Raw genomic sequence first — 19,109 nt, forward strand, 5'->3', positions numbered from 1 at the left:
AAAGCTTTCATTTACAATTAAATTTTTAGTATTTGCCTTATAATATAAATATAATTTTTCCTGCAAAATAAAATAATTTTTATTTATTTATTTAATCAGTTAAGCCCATTCGTACCTTTCGGTGTTGGGCTGCTCTTCGGTGTTGGACTATAAAAGTAGTTATAATATTTATTTAAAAATTATTCAGGAAAATATATATATTTTATTTTGCAGGAAAAATTGCGTTATATTACTAATAAAAAAGCAAAAAAAATTTGGTGAAAAATATTTAAAAGTATATAATAATATGTAAATTGTTTATTAAATGTTACTATTTTTTCAATTGCGTAAAAACGAAGTTGCTAACAATAGAACAGTGATGAGTGAGCTAATAATCGGCAAAATAATGCACGAGATGAAAAACATATTAACTTGTGAGATAAAAAGAAATGAAACTAGTCCAGGTGGGAAATTTAGCCAAAAACCTATAGATTTATACTTTTATAGGGTCTCATTTTTTGTTTTAATGTATAATATTTTAGACAAATGAATTGAGAAATCAAAATTTCATTAAAACTCCGCTCTAAAATGGAATTTGAAAATTGCTCTAATTTGATTATAACTTGTTTTTTAATAACCATGTGGGGATTAAAAATTTTGAAATACCGTTCCGACATTCATGTTCCTGACAATTTTTCTTCCTCTTCTTCTTTCTCGAAACTCCTTATGCCCCTCAGGGGCGTCAGAGGTTTTATTCACCCTCTATCCATATCTTCCATTTCTCGCGGTCCTTTACTAACTCTTTCATTTGTTGATGTGTTTTTCCTTTTTCCTGTCCAATTTCTATATTTTGATCGATCCATCTCTTCCTTGGCCTCCCTTTCCTTCTTTTGTCATATTTTTTTGATTCCATCATCTGCTTTGGTAGTCTTTCCTGGTCCATTCTGTTAATGTGTCCATACCATTTGAATTTTCTTTTTTGGATCTTGGTTACTATCGATTCCTGTTTCAGTCTTTGTCTAATATCTTCATTTTTTATTCTGTCTAATTTCGTTTCCCCTGCTATTTTTCTAAGCAGCTTCATCGCCGCTGCGTTTATTGTACTGTCTATTTTAGCATTGTTTACCCATGTCTCACTTGCATATATTATAGTTGGTGCATATATTGCATTGTATACCTTTAGTTTTATTTCTTTATCTATTTTTTTTTTCCAAATATTGTTTTATTTAGTGTATAGTAAATCTTATTTGCTTTTTTCGTCCTAAGAAAAAGGCTTGCCTTCAGATAGGACAAAGGGCAAAAGAAGGCGTGGAAATAGTTGTAACGAAAGGAATGAATAGAAGAATAACAAAATTTAAACCAGTATCAACAAGAACCATATACATAAAAATAGAGTTAGAAGGAGAAGAATGTTATATAATACAAGTATATGCACCGGTAGAAGGAACAGATCATGAAAAAACAGAACTATTCTATGTTGAGGTAAAGAAACTTATTGATGAGATACAAGAGGAAAGCAAAAAATTTATTTTACTAGGAGACTGAAATGCAAGAATAGGAAATGATAAAAATATGGGATTAGGCTGCTTGGGAAGGTATGGAGAATAGAAGATTAATAGGAATGGTTGAAGAATGATAAGTTTCCGCCAAATAAATGACCTGTTAATAGGTAATTCTTTCTGGTATAACCGAGAAACGGAAAATATACATACGTAGCAGAAGAAAAAACTCGAAAACCATAATTGACTACATAGTATATCCTCGTGACGCAGAACTAACGATACAAAATATAAAAACAGAGAGCGAAGCCGAACTCGGTACCCAACACAGACTAGTGACAGCAGCAGAGATAAACATGAAACTAATGGAAATAATAGAGAGTCCTCAATACACAAGAATAGCAATACCTAAGATGAAAAATATGGAAATGGGAAAGTTATACCAAAGAGAGACAGATAAAATACTGAAACAGCATGAAAACAATGAGGAAATATGAAATATGGAAGAGAGATGGAAAAAATTGAGAGACACGTTATGGAACACTGCAAAAAAAGTACGTCGAATAAGACAGAATGAGAAGAATAATATAGAACTGGATGGTGGAATAAGGAAATAAAGCAAGCAGTAAAAAAGTAGAAAGAAATGTAGAAGCGATACAAAAATACAAATGAAGAGCAAGACAAAGACGAATACAGAAGGGAGAGAAATATAATGAAAGAACTAGTAAAAGATGCGAAAAAGAAGAGCTGGAAGGAATTCGGTGAAGAATTGAACGAAGGTTTTGTGAATAACAATAAACAGTTTTGGAATAAAATTAGAATCACGAAAATAACAAAAAGGAAACAAATAAGAGGAATTAGAATTGAGCGAAATGAATTGAAAACAAACATACAAGACATACTATGGAATAAGCACTATAAAGAAAAATTCGAGGCAAGCAACCAACAAAATGTGGAGAGAGGACAGGAGGAAAGAGAAGAGTATAGGAACAATCGAGTAGACGAAATTCATATCAAAGATATTGAAGAAACTCAGGAAAGAACTGGAAGAAAAACTAGAAGAAAACAAGCAGCTTTTAGGAAGGAAAGAGGAACAGCAGATAATATATACATACTAAGAAATATAATTGAAAGGAAAAACGAAATAGGAGAATACTTATATATTACGTTTATAGATATTAAAGCTGCTTTTAATTTTATAAATTGACAAGTAATAAACATGGTCACCTACAAATCCCGCAAAAGATAGTAAGCGTGGTAAAAAGTACATATAGAAACGTACTCGCTAAAGTAAAATTAAACGGAAACAGATCGCCAGTAATAAACCTATGGAGAGGAATAAAATAAGGAGACAGTCTCAGCCCGGTTTTATTTATATTAGTAATGGACAGAGTAATGAAGAGCGCTAAAAGAAGATCAAGAAAATTACAGTCAACAATAGGTATAGGAATTTAGTACCAGTGAGAATGGAGGGATTACTATATGCAGATGACCTAGTAATAATAGCAGACGATAAAGAGAAAATGCAAAAATTAATCTATATCTGGGTGCACGAAATAGAAAATTTGAAAATGGAGGTAATTGCAAAGAAAACGAAGACCATGTTAGTCACCCAAAAGGAAAGGGATGTAATAAAACAAACGACAATTTTTCAAACATTTAAAAAAAGTTTTTCTATGATTATTTTTGCGGACATAGCTTTTCCAACTTTAAAAATTTTAAATTCAGAAATGCCTTCTGTCAATTAATTTATGAGGCAGAGCTGCCACGTTCGTTTTACAGCAAAATCTGGAAACGTGGCTATAATCCCGATACTTGTCTTATATACGGGAAAATTCCATACTCTTGTATAAAAAATCTATATGGTGGAATCACTAAAACTCAATATAGATGAATAGGTGTCCAGATTTATGGAGTCACCAAAACAACGGGGACACCCTTCCGAAAACACTTCAACTTCAAAATGATCAACTAGTAGTCGTCCAAACTTGATCGAGGACGGTTGTAGATAAAACAATTACTGTTATCAATTTACCATTTAAAGCTAATTATACCTTAATGGACTTGAAATATTAAAAATAAATCTGGTGTAGTGATACAAAACAGATTTTATATATTTAAATCAACCAAATTAATTATTTCAAAACAAATTAAATAATAAAAATAAAGTATATTAATATTAGTGCTGGCGATTGTGTCAAAAATGTGTTGTGAATATTATTTTTGGAATCAACCAATCAAGGTAACACCTTATACTAATATTAATATTTAAATCAAAATGTCGAACGGATATAATCAATATCCATTTCCATACTCTCAATGTCCAACATCTAGCCAAATGAACCTCAGCGACCAAAACTTAACAGTTCAACAACTAGGATATTTTCCACAACAAATGCAAATGGGACCACATCCTGTATCACAAATTCAGCAAAATTTCGCTCCAAGCCAGCCAAACCAGCCAATGCAGTTATATCAACCTCAATACCAGTATTCAGTCCAAAGTACATTACCACAATATCAACCCCCATCCACATCCAAAGCAAATGATGAAGAATGGCAAATAGTTCCAAATAAAAAACGTGGGAGAACCAGTCCGGAACAACATTCCAAACTTAAACAAACCAAAATAGATAACTACTGGCTCAACACACCAACAGCAAATAAATTTAATGTATTAATTAATGAAGAGACACAAGAAGCAGATACTGAAGAGGAAAAAAAACAGGAAGAGAAGCCCCCACCAATATTTATTGCCGGTGTTAAAAACATCCAACCATTAAACGAACTACTAAACACTATAGCCAAAGATAAACATTTAATCAGAGTGTTGAATGAAGAACAAGTCAAGGTACAGGCCCAAACAATTGAAATATACGACAGTATAATAAAAGCACTTGATGAGAAAAAAACCGAATATCATACATATCGTAAGAAGCAAGATAAACCCTTTAGAGTAGTGATTCGCCATCTTCATCCTACAGTGAATATACAAGAAATCAAAAAAGAAATAGAGAGCCAAGGACATATAGTTCTACAAATAACGAATATACTACAAAGAATTACAAAAAAACCCCTACCACTATTTTTTGTGGACTTAAAAATGCAAGATAATAATAAAGAAATTTATAAGATGGAATATTTACTCAACGCAAAAATTGATGTCGAAGCCCCAAGGCTAAAAAGAGAATTAGTACAATGTACCAGATGTCAAAGATATGGTCACACAAAAAATTTCTGCTATCATCAATACAGGTGTGTAAAATGTGCTCTAAATCACAAAACAGCTGATTGCCCTAACAAAATTAGATCTGATCTAGTAAAGTGTGTACTTTGCGGTAATAACCACCCAGCGAATTACAGAGGATGCAGTGTACATAAACAACTGCAAGAAGCAAGATTTCCAACCTTAAGAAAGAAAGAGTCACCGAATCAACTACAAAACCAACAGCTACCAGTGGCTACAACAAATATAAGTACAACACAAAGACCTACATATGCTCAAATGGTAAATACCAACCAACAAGATATTACAATGGTCACTCAGGCAAATGACATGCAGGAGTTAAAGAATATGATGAAAGGGCTTATGGAACAAATGAGCACCATGCTAAACTTATTAACAACACTTGTCTCAAAAATGAACTAATGGCTAATACACTAAAATTTGCCATATGGAATGCTAATGGCTTGACACAACACAAACATGAGTTGTATGCATTTATAGCTAATCACCAATTAGACATAATACTGATTTCAGAAACACACTTCACGAAAAAAAGTTTCATAAAATTTCACAACTATAAAATATATCACACAACACATCCAGATGGAACTGCACATGGTGGGACAGCAATCATTATAAGAAACAACATCAAACATTACCAGACAACTCACTATCAAAAAGCACATATTCAGGCCACAAATGTAGTTGTAGAAGACTGGACAGGACCTATAACTTTTTCAGCTATATATTGTCCACCAAAACATTCAATTAAACAACCAGAATTTAAAACCTTTTTTGATACACTTGGACTTAGGTTTATTTGTGGCGGAGACTACAATTCAAAACATCTAATGTGGGGATCTAGACTTATTAATACCAAAGGCCGTGAACTACAAAAAGAAATACTAATAGATAATCTGAACATAGTAACCACAAGGGGGCCAACATACTGGCCTACAGACCCTGCGAAAATTCCAGATCTCCTCGATTTTGTTATAGTGAGAGGAATAAATGAAAAATACTTTAAACCAAAGTCTTGTTACGATTTATCCTCTGACCATTCACCTGTTATCATAACTGTAAGCAAAAACATAACAAAAATAGAAAGGAGCTGTATATTACACAACAACAAAACAAATTGGAGTTATTTTAGATATCAAGTAAATAATCAAATCAATTTAGACATCCCACTAAAGACCGATAAACAAATCGAACAAGCAGTAGAACATTTTAACACAGTTTTACAGGAAGCAGCATGGAACTCAACACCATTACCTACAAATCGACATATGAACAAACACTGTTCCAATACAATACATGAAAAAATAATTGAGAAAAGAAGACTCAGAAAACAATGGCAATTATCAAGATCACCTCAAAGTAAAACAAACCTCAATAAAGCACAAAAAGACCTAAAAAAATTGATAATAGCAGAAAAAAATGCAAGCTTTCAGGAATACCTACAAAAACTAGATGCAACTCAAGCTACTGACTACTCGTTATGGAAGGCTACAAGGACTCTACGAAGGCAGAACTATACAGTCCCACCACTAAGAACACAAACAGGACAATGGGCGAGAAGTCCTCTAGAAAAGGCCGAAACATTTGCGACACACCTTAAAAAAGTCTTTACATCAAATGAGGGAAGTTACTCACTACAAACTGAAGAAGAAATTATTTCGATACTCACAAAACCTTATCAACTAGAACTTCCTGAAAAAAGATTCACAAAAAATGAGGTAAAAAATATTATACAACACAACATCGATCCAAAAAAGGCTCCAGGATACGACCTGATTACAGGAAAAACTCTTCAGCAACTCCCAGAGAAAGGCTTCCAATTTCTGACACAGTTATTTAACTCTATAATGAGACTAGGTCATTTCCCATCACAGTGGAAACTAGCACAAATAACAATGATACCAAAGCCAGGAAAAGAACCAGAAAATGTACAGTCCTACCGTCCTATTAGTCTTCTTCCCGTGGTATCCAAACTTTTTGAAAAGCTGACACTTACTAAGCTAATGCCTATACTAGAAAACAAAAAACTAATACCACCACACCAATTTGGGTTTATAAAACAACATTCAACAATACAACAGGTACATAGAATTGTAGAGAGAATCAACGAGGACTTTGAAAATAATAGGTACTGCTCGGCGGTATTTCTGGACGTAAGTCAGGCATTTGATAAAGTCTGGCATAAAGGCCTATTATGTAAACTAAAACAGAATTTACCTACAAATTACTATATACTCTTAAAGTCATATATCACCAACAGAAACTTCCAGGTAAAGTATGAGAATGAATACACAAACATACAACAAATTCTCGCTGGGGTGCCCCAAGGAAGTGTACTAGGACCTATATTATACCTTATATTCACTGCTGACTTACCGACAGATACACATATCACTACAGCCACATTTGCGGATGATACGGCAATACTATCATCGAACAAAAATCCCAAAATAGCCTCAGAAATCTTACAAAATAATCTAAATAAAATTCAACAATGGATGACAAAATGGAGAGTCAAAATTAATGAAAACAAATCGCTACACCTAACATTTACCACGCGTAGGGAAACATGTCCGGCTGTATACTTAAACGATAAAGGAATCCCACAAGGGGATGAAGTCAAATATCTAGGTATGTACTTGGACAGAAGATTAAACTGGAGGAAGCATATATTTACTAAGCGAAAACAACTGGGTCATAAGTTAAGAACCATATATTGGCTGTTGGGCAAAAAATCAAAACTATCAACTGAAAATAAAATATTAATCTACAAATCCATCCTAAAACCAGTGTGGACTTATGGGATAGAATTATGGGGAACCGCCGCACATTCCAACATTGAAATCATACAAAGATTTCAGTCCAAAATATTGAGATCAATACTAGGAGTTCCATGGTTCATAACCAATGAAGCCATCCATCGGGACGCCGGACTACCATACGTCAAAGATGACATCAAAAAGTGCGCGAAAAAACATACAGAAAAACTTAAAGTGCATCCAAACGTGTTAGCAAAAAATTTAGTGAATAAACCGCGTACTGTTCGTAGGTTAAAACGAAAAGTTCCGTTAGAGTTAAGTGAACAATAGGTACTAAATTAATGTGTATAAGTTTATGTCAGAAATAGTCAGTGTTGTAGGCTAAGTTTTAAAAAAGGGGTGCATCACTGGATGCGTCCCTACATGTCATTCCTAATTATTGTCAGTCCTATTACTTATTGTCTGTTATCTACCTAAACATTTAGGTTTAGATTGTATAGATAGATTGTAATAAATGTGGGGTTAAAATAAAAAAAAAAAAAAAAATGATCAACTGGATTGAGTACTCTGATAACCTGGATTCCGAAATCGAAACTACAGATTCAATACCTGAAAACTACCTAGCTTTCGTAAACATATTGTAGAGGGTGTCTAAGCAGCACACAGCAAGAGGCTGCAGGAAGCAATTTATACCAGTTCTATCAGATGTCTCCAAACTCACGTTAAACGGATATAAAAGACTATTTAACAAAGACTCGCTCAGAAAGGAAATAATAGGCTGTGGGAATGCCCGTATGACAACACTGAGCGAAGCTCGACAAAAGAAATGAATAGAAACTCTCAAGCATGTGGACATGACATAAAACAGACGATTCCAATTAAGTCTTGGGGGGAAAAAAGTCGCTGGCGCACCCAAAAAACGTCTTAGGCGGTAGAGCCCAAGGTTCAACCTTTGAAGAGGTCGAACAAAAATTGAAGGCGGCCCTGAAATTTATGTCCAATTATTATAAAGAAAATTCCATATGACCAAATCTAACTCAGGCCTGCGCTTTTTATCTTTAGTCTAGACTGACCAAAAGGAAACTCAACATCACCTGGAATAACACCTTGCTGGAATACGCCGTTGATGCTAAAGTTTATGCTAAATAAAATAAATATCGCAGGAAAAACATATCACTTGAAAATCTATGCTGGAAAAACCAAATGAATGGCAACAAGAAAGGGCGCACTTTTCAGAGTACAACTTCAAGAAAATCCAAGCAGCTCCAATCGAGCAAGTGAAAACATTAAAATACTTGGGAAGGATGATGAGTGAGCAATGGAATCCTCAACAAGAAATAAAATGCCGTACCAAACAAGCAAGATAAGCTTTTATTAAATTCGAACGGCTACTTTGTAACCGCAATCTTTCCTTCAATTTCCGTTACAGAATGGTTAAGTACTGTGTATGGTCCATATCGTTATACGGAGTGGAGATATAAACATTGAAAATATCTTCCATTATTAAGTTGAAGGCCTTCGAAATGTGGACCTAGCGAAGAATGTTTCGCATACCATGGACAGATAGGGTGTAAAACAAGGAAGTTTTAAAAAGAGCAAATACTGAGAGAGAATTTCTCAACTTGATCAAGGCACAAAAAATTGGATACCTTTTTGAACTTAACGTAACGCAATTCACTAATGGGGCCTCGCCCCTGCGTTGTTACGTTGCGACATAGTATAGCAACGCAGCGCAGCGCATCGATGGGTCCTCGCCTTAGTGCGTTGCGTTGCGTTATGTTGCGTTGCGACGTCGCAACGGAACAACGCATCGAGAAGATGCGCCATCAGTGCGCTGCGCTGCGTCGCATCGTCGCGAGCGATGTTTTAACGATACGACGGACAAAGGGGTGTTCTTTGATGGCAGTGTCATCGCAAGGCAGGTGTGGCATACAATACTTTGTCACGTTGCGACGTCGCAATGAAACGCAGCGCAACGCACTAATAAAGCGCGTCTCACTAGAATAAGACTGAACTTCTAGTTTCTTTAAATACCCAGCGATACAATCTATTATTTCCTTACACAAAACACTGAAAGATCACGCGGTGTGCCGTATGTATGTATAACGAATATTGAATGAATGGAGTGTGGTTTTGAGTTTATGTTCAAATTATTTCCAAAGTTATGCGAATTTTCTCGTCTTCGTCTTTACTTTGAAAGTGTTCCTATTTTCTTATGGTAGCTCATTTTTAACCAGACTCATCAAAATTTAAAATGAAACGAATAGAGAACACGCTAGTTTTTACTGAGGCGTATGTAAAACACTATTAAACTTGTTATTACTTCCTTGAAAATATTCGAACTCCGTACAAATAGTAATAACAGATGTCTCGTCTTACACAGAGATAAAACTTTCTTAGAATTCTACTCTCTGAAATTGCTACTCTGAAGTTTTCATGAAAATGAACAAACATAAAAATTGTAATAAATTATAGAGGCTAGAGATTTTATATAAGATTTTATATTATAGTCTTTTATTTAAAATATTCTAATGTAGTATATATGTTACCGGCCAAACCCGATTTCAGGAAAAACTAGTTTGGTCTAGGCCAAAGTAGTTTGTCCTATCGCGCGTAGGTAAAACTGGTTTGTCCTAGGCTGAACTAGTTTATCCTGATATAACTACACACACTTCAGGCCAAACTAGTTTTTATCCTGATAAAAAAGGCTCACACTTCAGGCCAAACTAGTTTATCCTGAAGTGTATGTTTTTATATCAGGATAAACTAGTTTAGCCTAGTCTAAACCAACTTAATTTAGTCAAAAGTAATTGATTAGAGATTGGTTGCTGATTTAAACGTAAGTTTAGAAGATACTATTAAGAGTTGTAAGACTTTTAAGTATTTAGGGTAAATGATAAACCGAGATGGCACTTGTATGAAAAATATAGAAATGAAAATAATATGGGAAAACAATCCATGAAAGCACTCCATGTAGTGATATGGAAGAACACTCTAGCTAACGAAAACAAAAAAGGATTTTTTAGTGCATAGTGCTGCATATTACCTTAAAAGAGGGGAAGAATAGCCAGTGACAGCAATAATACGAAATAAAATACGAACAGTTGAATGGGAGTTTATGATAAGGTGTCTACAAATTACCAGGTAGAATAGAATAAAAACAGAGGAAATATGAAACAGAATAGAAGTAGAATGTTCAATTTCAAAAAAGTTGTGGTAGTAAAAGTAGAGCCCTAAAATGGTACGGGCATGTACAAAAAATGCCGGAGCACAGGTGACCGAAAAGATTACTGGACTGGGATCAGCGGGGAGGAAGACGGAGAGGAATACCTGGTGTGAGATGGAAAACTCACATAGGAAATGCTATGATAGATAGAGACCTCAGAGATGGCGACTGGAAGAATAGGGTGCTATATAGAAGATGAAAACGGCAAACTCATAATGGGAAAAAACTAAGAAAAAGAAAGTAATTCACTGAACTAGTACTTCTTCTTCATGTACCATGTCCTTTCATAACGTTGGTTACCATCATAGCTATCTTAATTTTATTCACTGCGACTCTAAATAGCATGCTTGCATTAACACAATACCAATCTCGCAAGTTCTTCAACCATGAGGTTCTTCTTCGTCCTGGACTGCGTTTGCCTGCTATTTTTCCTTGCATGATATTTTGTAGCAACCTATATTTGGGACCTCTCATTACATGTCCGAAGTACTCCAGCTTTCTCTGCGGTGAGAGAACTAGTACGGTTTAATATAAATAATAAATTAAATAAAATACTTTGTTCTTAGAAAAATAATCATTTTTATTAAAATTATAATTATTTGTAACAAAACAAACAATAATATTGAGTTATATTTGCGGTCGGACGGACAGACAGCCTAGGTCAAATTTCTCACCTTTAGTAACATCCTTGGATTATAAGCTTTCATTTGACACCTCATTTGTCATTCTACCTGGTATAATGACGGAGGAGTTGAGTTCAAGGACAGACAGACAGACGGAGGGACGGATGGACAGACGGACGTGAATAATTTAACGTTTTCACATTTTTTTAAAATTGGTGAAAACAATATTAATTCGTACTCGATTTTATTCGTAAGTGTATCTTTTCTTTTAATCCTGAAGTGTGAGCCTTTATTATATCAGTATAAACTAGTTTGGCCTAGGCCAAACTAATTTGGCCTGAAGTGTGTAAATTTATATCAGGATAAACTAGTTTGGCCTAGGACAAACTAGTTTGGCTTACGCGCGATAGGACAAGCTAGTTTGGCCTAGGCCATACTAGTTTATCCTAACCCGCTTAGGACAAACTAGTTTGGCCTAGGCCAAACTAGTTTGTCCTGAAATCGGGTTTGGCCGGTAACATATACATAATATAATGAATAAGGGGCTGGAGTTTAGTATATATCATATAAAAAATATGAAAAAAAATTTTAAGAAACGCTTTTCTTTAGTTACGAGTGACTAAAATTAAAGATATAAAAAAAATCAACTAAAAAGCAAAAAATAAAAAAAAAACTGAAAAAATCTAACACATTCGTCAAAGAAAAGCGTGGCGCGTCTTCATCAAATAAACGGTTTTCGCCCCACGCTTTTATTTAACGAATGTGTTAGATTTTTTCAGTTTTTTTTAATTTTTTGCTTTTTAGTTGACTTTTATATATTTTTAATTTTAGTCACTCGTAACTAGAGAAAAGCGTTTCTTAAAAAACTTTTTTCATATTTTATATTTGTTACTTTTTATTCTTACACTTTTCAAACATTAAAATATATCTTCATGTTTATTAAAATATGTATAAAACATAAATATGAGGTACTAACATGAAAAGTATTCGGAATTGGCAAAAAATTTGAAACTTTATTGTTTATTTACGAAGCATAACGTAAACAGTTAACGTAAAAAGTGAAATTATATATAGTTCATATGATTAGCTACAATCCGTACAATTTCAAGTTTTTACATTGTAAAAAACAAGAGAATTTAAGCATTTTCCATTAAAATCGTTTTTTTTTATTTAAAAAATTAATAACCATAAAAAAAAATTTTTATTGACTATTCCGTGTATTGTTCCCGCGAATGCATATGTCTGCAAATTTTCATTCATTTGCATTGGAGAAAATTCAGTCAAATTAACGTCTAAAGATTTGATGAAAACTATTGAACTAAATAAAAGCGTTTAATAATCTTAAAGCATATTATCAGAAATCAAATTTTATTTAGCAATCAGTCGACTTTTAGAAGAAATCATTCATGTGAGACAGCATTGCAAGTAACCGTAAGCAGTAAGCAGAGATCGAGCTAGATAAATATGTAATAGCAGTATTCGTTGACTTAAAGACAGCATACGAAACTGTTGGCATAAATATCTTACTAAATTAATAAGATATGGATTTGCAGGCTCAGTACACTCTTGGATATCTGACAAATTATATGACCGTAGACAAAGGCAAGTTCCACAGGGAAGTGTGCTTGGCGTACGTCTCTTTATACTTAATTTAAATGATTTAAATTGATTCACTGATTGTGAATCTGTTTGCAGCTGACACTTTATTAGCTTTTTGTAGTAGTGGTATTAGTGTTGCTATTCGTAGAATAAATGTAATACTTAGAGCAGTTATGCGTATTTTAAACCAAATAAACTTAAATTGAATGTAACTAAGACTAAAGCTATGATAGTTACCACCAGGTACAGATATAAAAAAATGTAATTTTAATAAAGGCTTTCAACACGCAGGATTGTGTAATCTAGTATTAGGGCTTCATTAGAGACATGCCAGTTTGTTCATTTTTTGGCTCTATGGCCTGGGAATTAAAGCGTTAATATTGTCTATTTTATTGTTAATATTAGTAAAATGTCTCGAATAAAAGTTACTTATTTTTATGTAAAGAATCCAAACCTGCAATAAAAATTGCTGCCTCCTTTTTAAGATTTTAAAGTAACCCCCCACCCCACCTCCAAATGGGGTCGTGTTTGGTGCCATTCAATAGATTTTTCAAAAATATTGAATACGTGTATTTTGCAGTTTTTCGACCTGATGTTCATTTCGTGAAATATCGCGGGGCTCGTATTTAAGATTTTAAATTTACCCCCACCCCTCTCCCACTATTAAAATTGAAGCACCAAAAACTCGATGGCATTTCTTAATACCTTTATAGATAAGTCACCGTTTCGACAATTACAATTTTTTATACAGGGTGTTTCATTGGGAAAGTAACATACGTTAACTGTAGAAAGAGGACACTTAGGCGATCTCAAAAATACCATATTTAATGGACCTTACTCCATTAATAACAAAGATACTGGGTGTTTTATCTATTTTGCCATTCTTTTAATTGGTTCATAACTTTTTAACCACACTGTATATTTATTTTATATTTGGCACACAAATATCATTTAAAGCTTAACGAGTAATAGAGGAACATTGCATTCAACTTCATACATTTAATTTATAAATAACTTTGAAAAACTCCTGATACAAGAATAAAAAACCGCTAAACGCCTTAAAAATGAGTGGCGCATACAATATTCCAGCTACAAAAGATCTGATATGAATATTACGTGCGCGAAACTGTATTTTCATTTTGATGTAAAACAAAATTCTATTTTTATTTTAAAAGATTTTTCCATTTAAATTTGAAGTAAACGCGCCACAAAAGAGTTTCAAAATTCAAACTGTATCAAAGTTACTCTTTTGTGGCGCGTTTACTTCAAATTTAGCAAATATTATGGAAAAATTTTTTAAAATAAAACTAGAATTTTGTTTTACATCAAAATGAAAATACATTTTCGTGCCACGTAATATTCATATCAGATTTTTTATAGCTGGAATATTGTATAGGCCACTCATTTTTAAGGCGTTTAACGGATTTTTATTCTTGTATATTTTTTCAGCATAAATACACTAAGCACCAAAATTAACGCACCACCTTAAAAATGGGACATTTTGGATGTCTTGTATTTCCTAAACCTGTTGTCTGATTTTAGTGATTTTTTTAATATGTTATAGCTTTATTCTTCAAGAATATCGATGTAATAACATTGTTGCTAAACAGATAAGTGTCATTGTATACCGGGTGTAACAATGATAGTGTGTTTTTTCTAAAAGTTTGGAACACCCTGTGAAATATACTGGCGTATATAAAATATTGAAATTAAAACTCAACTGTAGCCTTATGCTTTCTTAACATTATGCTTTTTGATTCATTCAAAAAATTTAGTTACGTTAACAACCAGCAACGTTCTTCATCAATACAGGGTGTTTCTAAATAAGTACGACAAACTTTAAGGAGTAATTCTGCATGAAAAAATAATGACCATTTGCTTCATAAGCATATGTCCGCAAATACTTCGTTTCCGAGATACGGGATGTTGAATTTTTTCTTACAAACTGACGATTTATTTATTACTCTAAAACCGGTTGCGATATATTTGGTAGGTTTTAAGAGGTAGTTATTACACATTTTTGGCATACAATTGAGAATTTTATATTCACCATTGGCGTGCATACGGGTAATATGACCGGGTAATATACCGGGCATATCTGGTTCGGTTTTAGAGAAATAAATAAATCGTCAGTTTGTAAGACAAAACTCAACATCCCGTATCTCGGAACGAAGCATTTGCGGACATATATTTATGAAGCAAATGGTCAATATTTTTGCGTGCAGTTACCCCGTGCAATTACCCCTTAAAGTTTGTCGCACTTGCTTAGAAACACCCTGTATTGATGAAGAACGTTGCTAGTTGTTAAAGTACCTAATTTTTTTATTATCCAACATAAGCGAATGAATCAAAAAGCATAATGATAAGAAAGCATAAGGCTACAATCAGGTTTTAATTTCAATATTTTATATAAGCCAGAATATTCCACAGGGTGTTTCAAACTTTGAGGAAAAAACACACTATCATTGTTACACCCGGTATACAATGTTAATTTGTTTAACAACAATATTATTACATCGATATTTATGAAGAATAAAGCTATAACATATTAAAAAAATCACTAAAATCGGACAACAGGTTTAGGAAATACAAGACATCAAAAATGTCCAATTTTTAAGGTGGTGCGTTAATTTTGGTGCTTAGTGTATATATATATATAGTGGCTAAAACACCCCCGTGGGGGTAGCGCCGCCTTTACAGGCTCTCTAGATCCATGTTTTCGAGGTGGATCAGTCCTCCGTAAGCTTAGTGTATAACAAATGTTTAATTATTTAGCAAATCGTCTTCAAAATTCAGCCGTATTATAAAACTTATAATCTTTATCACAGGATTTTCGCCAAATACCACAAAGTGAGCAATTCACAACTACACACCTTATGGTTGGTTAAGACTTACTGCAAGTATTTAAGCTGTTACCAAGAAAAAGCATGTGCATATTTATGTACAAGTCAAAACATGTTTATGGTGTACAGTTTATTGTACGTCAGGCACATCTGGGTTAATCAATGTTCTGTATATAGTCATTTTGGTTCTTTGGTCTAATAATTTAGAAGTCATCAATCTTTAATTATGTACGATTACCGCTGGAAATACTTACGGAATTCTCCCGATTTATTTCTGTGCCCAGATGTGTGAAGGCATTCACACGTTCAATAGTATCGGTTTCTATTATGATATAATTTTCATTTTCAGGTGTTGTTTGGACGGTCATGTACTTCGTTTTTGCTTCGTTTATTTTAAGCCCCCTTTTTCGTGCTTCAGGATCAATTTCTTTGAACGATTCCATTAGTCGTGTATAAAGTATGTTTTAGTCGTAACATATAAATTATTTGTTACATCTTTTATTTTAACAAGCATGTTGTTGAACGACTGTTTTTTTCTTTTTATGATCAACTAAGTTTAACTCGACAAAATATTCCTTCTTAACCCTCAACTGGTATGGTGGGTCAATATTGACCCAACAAAATTTAGTTTGACAATTTAACCAATATTGCAATCGGCGCACGGCACTGGCCAGCTATGAATTCTCCTATTTTCTACATATTCTCAGTTCACCTACGACAATTGTGCGTGCGGGCGACGGTTTTTTTGAAAACTTAAGTTTCCAAATAATTTCAATGTACAAAACACCCTGGAGTTTTCGGCATTTTGACTAAAATTCTTAATTTTTGAAGTTATACTTCTTTAGGCGCGATGGCGATGGCGCGAACTTCAAAAAACATTACAGCTCACAGCATCTAGAGACATAACAGTGATCATGGGTGATTTCAATGCAAAAATTGGCGAAGGAAAATGCTACCCTAATGTAGGGCCATATGGACTTAGCGAACGAAATGACAGAGGGGATCGCCTAATAGAATTTTGCCAGGAACATAATGTTGTAGTCGCAAATACATTCTTTAAATTACCTAAGCGACGCCTTTATTCATGGAAATCGCCAGCTGACAAAGACAACAAAATCGTCAGAAATCAAATTGACTACATCCTAATAAAGCACAGATATCGAAACTCAATTCAGGCAGTAAAGGCATATCCAGGAGCGGACGTATCTTCTGATCACAATCTTCTTATTGCTAGGTTTCAACTTCAACTAAAAAAGACGCAAAAAAGCCGCAACAACAATAAACTTAACATACAGAAACTTAAGTCAGAAGAAACAAAAGAAAATTTGAAACATGAAATCAACACAAATCTAGATAGAAACCCAAGAAATAATTGCAACGTAGAACAACAGTGGCAAATCTTCAAAACCTCTATATTAGAGCCAAGTAAGAAAGTACTTACAACAACCAAATGTAAGAAAGAAGAATGGATGACGGAGGAAATTCTAGAGTTGATGAATGAAAGAAGAAAAAACAAAACAATTAATAAGACTCGCTATAAACAGATTCAAAACCAAATAAGAAGAAAAATTAGGTAGGCTAAAGAAACCTACTTCTCTGAAAAATGTAAAGAAATAGAAGAACTTCAAAACATATATGACAACTTCAACCTACATAAAAAAGTCAAAGAACTAGCCGGAATAGGAAATAGAAGAACCTCAAATATATTGCTCGACAAAAACGGAAATATTATAATGGAGACAGAACGAAAACTACGACGATGGAAAGAGTACATCGAGGAACTATTTCATGACCAGAGAGAAGCTAGTACATCCGTAAATAGCCAAACCGGAGATGTAGGCCCAGAGATAACCAAATCAGAGGTTAGTCAGGCAATAAACTCTATGAAAGCCAATAAATCTGCTGGTCCAGATGAATTACCTAGTGAGCTGATAAAGTTGGTCAACGAGAAAAACCTGGACATAATAGTAGAACTGTTCAACGCTATCTATACTACGGGAATCATCCCTAGAGAAATGTTGACATCAACATTTGTGTGTTTGCCAAAAAAAGTGAATGCCAAAGAATGCAGTGACTACCGAACCATAAGCTTAATGTCACATACCTTGAAAATTCTGCTGAAAATTATCCGCGCCAGAATACACTCTAAACTGGAGCTGGATATTAGTGACACTCAATATGGGTTCCGCAATGGAATGGGCACCAGAGAGGCATTATTCTCCTTCAACGTGCTGACACAGAGATGTTTGGACGTTAACCGTTCTCTTTACGTCTGTTTTATAGACTACAATAAAGCGTTTGATAAAGTAAAACATGACCGACTCATGGAAATTCTAAAAACTAAAAACCTAGATGAAAGAGATTTAAGACTAATAACACATCTCTATTACAATCAGCGAGCAATAGTAAGAATTGAAACAGAAACATCCGAAGAAATGGAAATAAAGAGAGGAGTCAGGCAAGGCTGCATACTATCACCTCTATTATTTAACGCTTATTCTGAAGAGGTAATGCGAGAAACTCTGGAAGATGAAACAGTCGGTATAAGAGTAAATGGAGTCTTAGTTAACAACATCAGATATGCAGATGATACAGTAATAATAGCCGATAATTTACAAGACCTGCAAATACTCATGAGTAAAATAGTAAGGTGTAGTAGGGAGTACGGACTCTCTCTCAATATCAAAAAGACAAAGTTTATGAAAATTAGTAAAAACAACCATAATACTAACGAAATCTTGATAGTAGAGGGCCAGCAGATCGAAAGAGTAAAAAAGTACACTTACCTAGGGACACTTATAAACGAAAATAATGACTACACTGCAGAAATCAAAGTCAGAATCGAGAAAGCACGTTCTAATTTTATGAAAATGAAAAAGGTCCTATGTAACAAAGATCCAACATTAGCTCTTAAAGTACGCCTAACAAAATGTTACGTATATAGTGTACTATACTATGGACTGGAATCATGGACGTTAAATGTAGAGACAATGAGACGACTTAACGCCTTTGAAATGTGGACGTATAGAAGAATTATGAGGGTTTCCTGGGTAGATAGAGTTACGAACAATGAAGTACTGAGAAGAATAGGTAAAGAGAAGGAAGTTGAACTTACAATTAAAGAAAGAAAACTACAGTACCTCGGACATGTGATGCGGGGCGAGAAGTATGGCATCCTGCGACTCATAATGCTGGGAAAGATAGATGGCAGAAGAAGCATCGGCAGAAGACGAATTTCATGGCTGAAGAACCTGAGAGAATGGTTTGGATGCAGCTCAAAACAACTATTTAGAGCTACTGCCTCAAAAATTAAAATAGCTATGATGATTGCCAA

General features: G+C 34.0%; 1 protein-coding gene across 1 annotated transcript in view; it reads left to right on the forward strand.

Moving 5' to 3' along the window:
- Positions 1–19,109, forward strand: part of LOC114327466 (uncharacterized) — a 713,641-nt gene that overhangs the window by 399,564 nt on the left and 294,968 nt on the right. The window lies entirely within an intron of this gene.

The sequence above is a fragment of the Diabrotica virgifera genome, chromosome 4 (genome assembly GCF_917563875.1).
Source record: "Diabrotica virgifera virgifera chromosome 4, PGI_DIABVI_V3a".
NCBI lineage: Eukaryota > Metazoa > Arthropoda > Insecta > Coleoptera > Chrysomelidae > Diabrotica > Diabrotica virgifera.